We start from the raw sequence: 8,533 nt of genomic DNA on the forward strand, positions 1-8,533 counted from the left end.
CCTCCTTCCTTGCCAAATGCCCACAAGTCACCATTCAGACACAGTGAACTCTTGAACAGGCTCAGACATTGAGCAAGGATCATGCCACCCTCCCAGACATCATGCTAGAAACAAGACAAATGGGACATACATTCCGGGCACTTGGGGCCAATTTCACCCCTGCTGTAACTCCATTAAGTTCAGTGGATTTACACCACAGATGACTCTGACCCATGAATACACAACAGGTATGAAACCTGGACCTGCAGTGGCTGGTCTGGCATTTCATGAGCATCAGTGACTGGCAATTAAAACCATGCTGTGACGAGGCACCTGGAGGGTGCATGTTGGAGAGTCTGGAGGGTAGGGACAGTTACCTCTCACTGATTCCCCAAGGGGGCCAGATTAATTGGCCCCTATGCTCTGATAATGATGTAAACGCCACAGGCATTGATTACAGAGGAAGGTGTGAGGGAAGAGGGCAGAGGAGAAGGACAAGGGAGAACGAAGTGAAAAGCACGAATGTGCTGGGACTGGAAGTCTACAGAACAAAGAGATGATGCCTCCAAAACAGACGAGGGAGGAGCCACAGGAGGATAAAGAAGAATTGAAAGACCTGCCCGCAGCAGGAAAGGCATAGCACTTGGGCTTGGGTCCAGATCCTCAGCTGGTGTAAATCAGTGTAGCATGGGGCTTTTGTATCTGGTGAGGATCTGCTCCTCAAGCTTTTTAGTGGGCTTTTTCTTTAGCCCCTCCCATCAGAGGACTGCAAAACTCCTTACAGATAGCCATGAATTATGCCTCACTACATCCCCCTGAAATGGCTATTACAGAAAGTCCCTGGAATGCTACAAAGCCCAGGTTGACAAATATTCAAACTGAAATTCAGAACAGCTGTTTGGTTGAGGCCACCTTCATGCCCTTACTGTTAGCGATGTGTGATCATTGGGCCTTTGTTTGAAGGGAATGGCTGTTCTTTAAACAATCAACTATTTGCATGGGAACAAGGAAATTATACTCCTCATTATGTTATTCTCCTGTTTAAAACCTCACCCAATGAGGAAACAAGCACAGTGCTATACGACTTAAGCATGAGCTGTCACAGAGCTAAAACACTAGCTATAAAGAAGAGCTGTGTGTGTCTGTGGCTCAAAAGCTTGTCTCTCTCACCAACAGAAATTGGTCCAGTAAAAGCTATCAACTCCCCCTCCTTGTCTCTCCAACATCCTGGGACCTACACAACTACAAACAAAACTTCATACAAGTAGTAAGGTGTCAGAATGAAATAGTTCACAGCTAGACTTCCTCCCCCACCTTTACAAATCATTCCTGATGTGATCTTGATTTTTTGTAGCATGTGCATCATTCACAACACGTTTTTAGTAAATGAACTAAACATTGATTCTTTGTAGGTGAGCTAAAGTCACTCTGCTTTCGTGTTTATAATTCTTTGTACTTAAACTGAACTTTCGCTGACCTTCTTGTCTTATCATAAGCTAAGGCCTTGTCTACATTGGCAAGTTTCTGCACAGTAAAGCAGTTTTCTGCGCTGTAACTCCCGAGGTGTACACAACTGTGCAGTTGCAGTGCTCTAAAAAAACCCACCCCAGCAAGAAGCGTACAGCTTTCTGCACTGCAGCTACAGTGCTGTGGTGCCGTTGTAGACACCCTGGTCGATTACAGCACTGCGATTGGCTCCGAGATGTGTCCCACAATACCTGTTCTTGCCTCTCTGGTCATTGGTTTGAGCAATACTGCCTTGCCCTCAGGTGACCAATCATCCCCACCCCATACATTCCTTTGCAAATTTGAAAGTCCCCTTCCTGTTTGCTTGGTGATGCATGCAGTGGTCTCAGCGCACGTTTCCAGGTGACCATACCTGCTCCACGCACCAGGCAATCCCCTGCTGGGAGCAATGCCAAGCTGCTGGACCTCCTCAGCATTTGGGGAGAGAAGGCTGTGCAGTCCCAGCTGCGCTCCAGCCATAGGAATTAGGATACCTATGGACAGATTTCACGATGCATGACCAAAAGGGGCCATGACCGGGACACACTGCAGTGCAGGGTCAAAGTGAAGGAGCTGTGGAACACCTACCACAAGGCACGGGAGGCAAACTGCCTCTCTGATGCTGCGCCCATGAGCTACTGGTTCTGCAAAGAGATGGACACAATACTTGGTGGCAACCCCACCTCCACGGCAAAGGCCCCTGTGGATACTTTGTTGGCTTGGGTGCCAGTCAAGAGCAGACTGAGCCAGGAGGGGGTAATCTTGGATGAAGAGGGGGAGGACCCAGAGACAGAGGATGACTCAGAGGCCAGAGATGCATGCAGCCATGAGCTCTTTTCTATCCCGGAGGAGCCTAGCCAGTCACAGCAGACCAATTTTGACAAAGCGCAAACAGGAGACGAGGCCCTTGGTAAGTGGATCTGATCTGGGGAATTGCTGAAGCGAGTTGTTGGGGGCAGGAGGGTTGCAGAAAGCAGGCTTGTCTCCCACCGCATGCCTAGACTGAGTGGTGGAATGGGCTGTTGATTGACTCCCTCACTTCACGGTAATCTCCCTCAGAGTTCTCCAGGAAACTCTTGTGGAGACACTGGGCAATCTGCTGCCACAGGTTCCTTGGCAGAGCTGTTTTGTTTCTTTCCCCATTAACGGTAACTTTCCTGCACCACTTTGCCATCATGGGGGGGTAGGATGGGGGTAGGGGGAGAGACCATTGCTGCACACAGGTGAATAGCACTGCAAATGCCACAAATGTGAACACACTATTGCACAGGCAGCTGTCAGTGTGAACACACAACAGCTGTTTTCCTTCTGTGCTCCTTGCGCAGCGCTGTAACTGCCAGCGCTGTAACTGTGCCAGGGTAGACGTGCCCCAAGTTTTTCGCTGGACCTCAGTATGTTAATAGAGTGTGTGTCCTCTTCCTCTAACCCGGCTGACATAGTCTAGATGCTCAGAAAGCGACTACTTGTAATTGATCAGATCATAATCCTTCAAGAGATGCTTTTAACTTATCAGGAACTACCCAAATAGTACACACTTATGACAAAACACCTATTTGATATAATACTGGTAATTAATAAAATGGACAGGGAACATTTGTTAATAACACCTGTGCTCCTAAGTTCCCTTGAAGCTGCATGGCCATGTGGCTGCACAGCAGGCTATCAAGGGCCACACAGATGGGGAGAGGCGCCTCTCCCAAGGCCCCAGACTGCTACAGTGAGAGCACCATGGGCGAGTCTTCTCTCCCCGCTGCAGCCCTGGGACAGCCTGCACCCTAAACCTCTCATCCCCGGCTCCACCCCAGAGCCCACACCCCCAGTCGGAGACCTCAACCCTCTGCCCCAGCCCTCAGCCCCCTCCCGCACCCTGAACCATTCATCCCTGGCCCCCCCCAGAGACCCCAGACAGAGCCCTCATTCCCCACAACCCAACCCTCTGCCCCAGCCCTGAGCCCCCTCCCGCACTCCGAACCCTCGGCCCAACCCCCACCACACATCACCTCCATATTGGTGCACATAACAAAATTCATTCCTAACATGGATGTAAAAAATTAGAGGGAACATTAATCAATATAACAGCAAACTATTAAGTAGTAATGTACTGATTAATGTCTAAGTATTAAGAGCTAAATGTGGTCCCAGATGGTCTCCATAGTGATAAATTAGTTACAAATATCATTGGCTTATAGATTCAAAATAGTGACAAAGAATTTTCTGTGTTCTAAACCAATATTTGAAGGGATGAATTTTGAGAAGTTAGTTGGAAGTGGACAAGCTACCACCAGCGCAACACTTACGGGGGGGTTGTTAATAACGTATATTTTTCTTTCTATATTCTGTATAGTGCTGTATTAAGTACCGAGTGTTAGTCTTAAATAAAACTTCTGCTGAGTTGGTTATTTGACATCACAAAGTGTTAACCTAATCTAGCTACCTCCTAGTAAATGCTACAGGATTAGCAATTTACAGTGAGATAACTATGGCCATTAGTTATCTAACCCTAAACAAAAAACAATCACCTTTGTGGCAGAGAAGACAAAGCCTTAATCATTTCCTCGGGCCAGATGTCAATTTATTCATAGATTTTAAAATCAGAAGGGCTTTAATCTAATCCTACCTTCTGTATAAACACAGGCCAGAGAATTCCATCCAGTGACTCCTGTTCTCAGCCCAACAAACTAGGGTTTGACTAAGCAGTTCTGCCTTAGAAGCATCCAGTCTCAATTTGCAGACACAAGAGACAGATTGAGTTTACATCATCTGAAGATTTAGCCCCCTTTTCAATGGCCGTGGCTGATATTGGGGTGGGGATACAGTACCGCAGGAAGACTAAGGTAAAACTAGAGCTGTTTGAATCATGAAAAAATGAGGTACTTGACTATATTTGCAAATAGGTGCACAGGCCAGGGCTATATTACTGTGAGTATTCAGAGCAGCAGCAGGTATTCAGCATTTGCTCCCAAAGATGGCAAGAGCTAGGTTGTGGCTTTATCCATGTATAAGGGGACGGGCACGGGCAAGGCCGCTGAGAGCGTGTTCCGGCCCCTGTGAAAAAAAAATTTGGGGCCCCCCAGCAAGGGCAGACCGGTTAAACAGGGCTGACAAAGCCAGGCCCCAGGCCCCCTTCGGACCGCCGGACCCTGGTAATTTGTACCGACTTCCCTCCCCACTTTTGTAGGCCCTGGGCATGGGCTGAGCCAGCCTAGCCAGACTCCCCCAAGGCACTGAGTACAACTAGATGGAACTCTCAGAGTGGATTTTTGCCAGTTTTTTTGTTTTCTTTTAAGTTTCATCATCAAACAAAAATGTTTGTGAAAATTTCTCCTAATTTTTCAGCCAGCTCTGGCATAACCTAGAGCCACAATTTCTCGCTATAAAGTGGAACAGGAAGAAATAGATTACTGCAGTCCTGAAGCGTTTTACTGCAGCCTTTTCATCATCCAGCTGGATATTTCTGCTAAACTGATCAGTGGTGATATGGTTACATATTCATTTAAATGGGCTTCAGCACTCGCACCCCTCTGAGGTCAATGCAGGTCAGTTCACACCTCTGCCCGCTATTGTTTCAAGCTGTCAGCAGATTCAGGTATATTTTGCACTGATTTCACATTTGAATGTTCTTTTCACAACTCTGAAGGCTAGAGAACCTTCCTTGATATAAAGCCTTGGGAATTGGCATTTTTTTTTATTTTAATGAAGCTTTTAACCCCTGAGCAGGGATCTGAGGCAATTTATGAATAATTCCAATGATGCAGCAATTTGTGCAGCCACATGATCACGTTACACTCACAGCCCGTGGGCAGAACATCAGTGCTTTCGGACTTGCAAATTACATGCATTTTTGTTAAAATTATAGCCTACCTGAAACGGTTTCTTTTCACGTGATTGAACAATTGTGCCTTCAAAATACCAGTGTAAATGTTATGGGTCAAATTCCTCTCGGGGGTAAACTGACTAACTTGTCTTAAATGGAGTTACATTAAAGAATTTGGCCTAATAACTTTGAGCATATCACCAAATCAGGGCATGCTCACTCATGGAATAACACTTACCCTACCCAGCCATTCCCAGCCCAATGGGGTGACCATCCAGTTCCTAGCCAGACTCATGCTAGCACATCATTTTCCAGGCTAGTTAGTGACTCCAAGCTGGATGCCTCTGAGAGCAGGGCCTTGGGGAGATGCTTTCAGGCAGACAATGTCCTTGATGAGCTGCTAATTATTGAGTTAATTGGAATAAGAGATATACAGATGGTCTTAATTTACAGTGTGCACACTCCCCAAGCTCAGCCAGTCCGGGTTCTCTTGCATCATTCTTGAGTGCTAGTGAAAACACATCAGCAAGGGGAGGGAGAGCTAGGAAGGAGAATGTAGGCGGCAAGGTATAGGGAACAGAATGGAGAAAGAAAGAAAAACTTAGAGACCCGGGGAAAGAAGAAAGGGAAGATCAACTCTACAACATATGTGCCCCATCATCCCACTTGCTGTGAAGGGGAGCAAGATGGGGCAATGTTCTCCTCAGTCTCCTATTACTGGAGTCCCTGTGCTGGGTGAGGGTGCTTAACGAAACTCCCAGTGGCACCATTATCCTGGCGTAAGGGAGAGGTCTCTGACTTCAACGCTGGGACAATTACCTACAGGGGAGATCTCAGGAGCCCAGTGTTAGGCATTACTAGCATGGGCCCTGACAGCCTGATCCAAAGCCCATCAGAGTCAGTGGAAAGACTGATTGAATTTGATGGGCTTTAGATCAGATCCTTTCTGAACACCTATTGGTCCTGGAGAGACCGCTTCCAGACCTCTCATTGGTCACAATTGACGACCTTTCCTTGGCATATTAATGGCACTGAAGTGCAGCAGAGCCATGTCTAAGCTGGTGGAGCATCTACCTCTGGGGAAGGGTCACGACTCCAAGAATCTGTCATTCAAAGCACTAACAAGGACCAAACATGCCCCCCTACTGCATCCAGACATGAAACCTCCAGAATCTTAGCAGCAGCTGTGTTACAAACAACCACAATGCTACACGCTCCTGTCTGCACTGCCAACCCCCAGAGACCTGACACTGTTACCCAATGCCTCCTCGGGGAGACCAAGTAATGTCACCCCTTTCTATTTGCTCCACAGGCTCATGCCTCGTGGCCTCTCAGAAGCCAAGCACACTGTTTGTCTGGTTATTGTTTGCTGTTTACATGCAGACACTGATTGGGAATATCAGCAACTGGCAGCTTCGAGTCCCAGTTTCTCCCTGCATGGCTGAGGAGACCGAGTGTCATTACACCCTAGGTCACATAGTAAGGGAGTAAGTAGCTCAGCCAGGCATATGAACAGAGGTTTTTCCTCATTACCAGCCCTTTGCTGTGACCAGCATTTTACAGCCGCTCTCCATTACCTGAATACACTTCTAGGAGCATATCCTAAGATGATGTAAATTAGCACCAGCTGAGGATCTGAACCCTTGATCTCAGTTACTCATGTAAATCCAGAGTAAACCCCCCCAACTTCAATGGATTTCCCCACTGCAGCTACATGCAGCATTTGGCCATTCTGTGTATGGTGTGCTATGGGTGCCATTAGCATTCAGATTCTGATCCAAAGTCCACTGAAATCTGTGGAGACATTCCTGTTGATTTCATTGGGTTCTAGATCAGATCCCCAGACAAGAAGCTTGACCGTTAACCCATGCAGCTTTCCTTTCACTTGTCAGGTCTTCTGCTATTCCCCATTAACCCATTGCCATAGAACCCCAGCCCATGGCACCAGCAGGATGCAAAAAAATACTGCCTTGGCTCTGGGAGGAGGCGGCACCCCAGGAGAAAGTTTCAGAGACTAGGTGCCAAAATGCAGTAGTGTCTGACTGAAGCAGCAGTGATCAGGACCGGCGCTAGGGTTTTGAGCGCCCTAGGAGGACGGCAATTTCTCAGCCCCACGCGCTGGTCCCGCAGCTACGGTAGAGCTGCCGCAGTCGTGTGTGCAGGAGGTGCACTGGAGCCGAGCGAGTAGCCAACTGTCCGCAGGCACGACTGCGGCAGCTCCACAGGAGCTGCCTGCCGCCCCATCCGGACACCCTGGACTGCTGGCTGCCGCAGCGGCATCCTGACCCAGGTCAGTGTGCCTCTGCAGCAGCTGGCAGCCCAGGGTTTCCCTGGCCAGGGGACCCCCGCCCCTGGGCTGCCGGCTGCCGGGGCGGCGCCCCGACCCGGGGGACACCCTGGGCTGCCGGCTGCCACCGGCAGCTCAGACTCCCTCTCTGTCCCAGCAGCAGCTCAACCATTTTAAAAAAAATTGGGAGCACTTTTTAGCACCCTCAAATGTCGGCGCCCTAGGCAACCGCCTAGTCCGCCTAAATGGTTGCACCGGCCCTGGCAGGATGAGGGGCTGGGACGCGGGGAGCTGTGGCTAGGCTGCAGAGAGTCAGGGAGTGGGATACATAGATACTAGAGAGGCACTCAGAGGTTTCAGAACCAGAAGGTACCGAGACAGAGTTTTCAAGCCCTTATATACATGCTGGCAGGGCAGACTAATGAGAAAAAGCCAGGTCCCTGTCCCGGGGAGCTAACAAGCTCCCAGGGATGAGGCAATCATGCTGAAATGCTAGCCCCCCCAGAGGAGCAAGCTATTCCAGCTTGTTAAGTCAGATAAAGAGCAGCCATTCCCTCAACCCCCTGCACAGAGAGCGGATGGCACAGTGTAGACAGCTCGTGAAGGGCTGCAGAGGCAGAGCTCTGCATTTTTCACTGTACGGCTTGATGATCAACTGTTCCAGCAATCCATGGTGTGGGGCATCTAGCTCCTGAACCATGAATAAAATCAGAGCTAAGTGTCGTTTTGCACTTCAAAAGTGACCTCAGCAGGGAAACAAAAAAGTGCCTCCTTTTTTAGTTTTGTGATGTATTAAAATAACCTGATTTTTTTAAAAAAATGGTTTGCTAGAGGTCTCCTTGGAGATTCAGGGAAGAAGACCGACTTCGCAGCCCTTGAGAAGTCACCAAATGAAATTAATAGGTAGCAGGTTTAACACAAACAAAGAGAAGTATTTCTTCACACAG

The sequence above is a fragment of the Gopherus evgoodei genome, chromosome 10 (assembly GCF_007399415.2).
Source record: "Gopherus evgoodei ecotype Sinaloan lineage chromosome 10, rGopEvg1_v1.p, whole genome shotgun sequence".
Lineage (NCBI taxonomy): Eukaryota > Metazoa > Chordata > Testudines > Testudinidae > Gopherus > Gopherus evgoodei.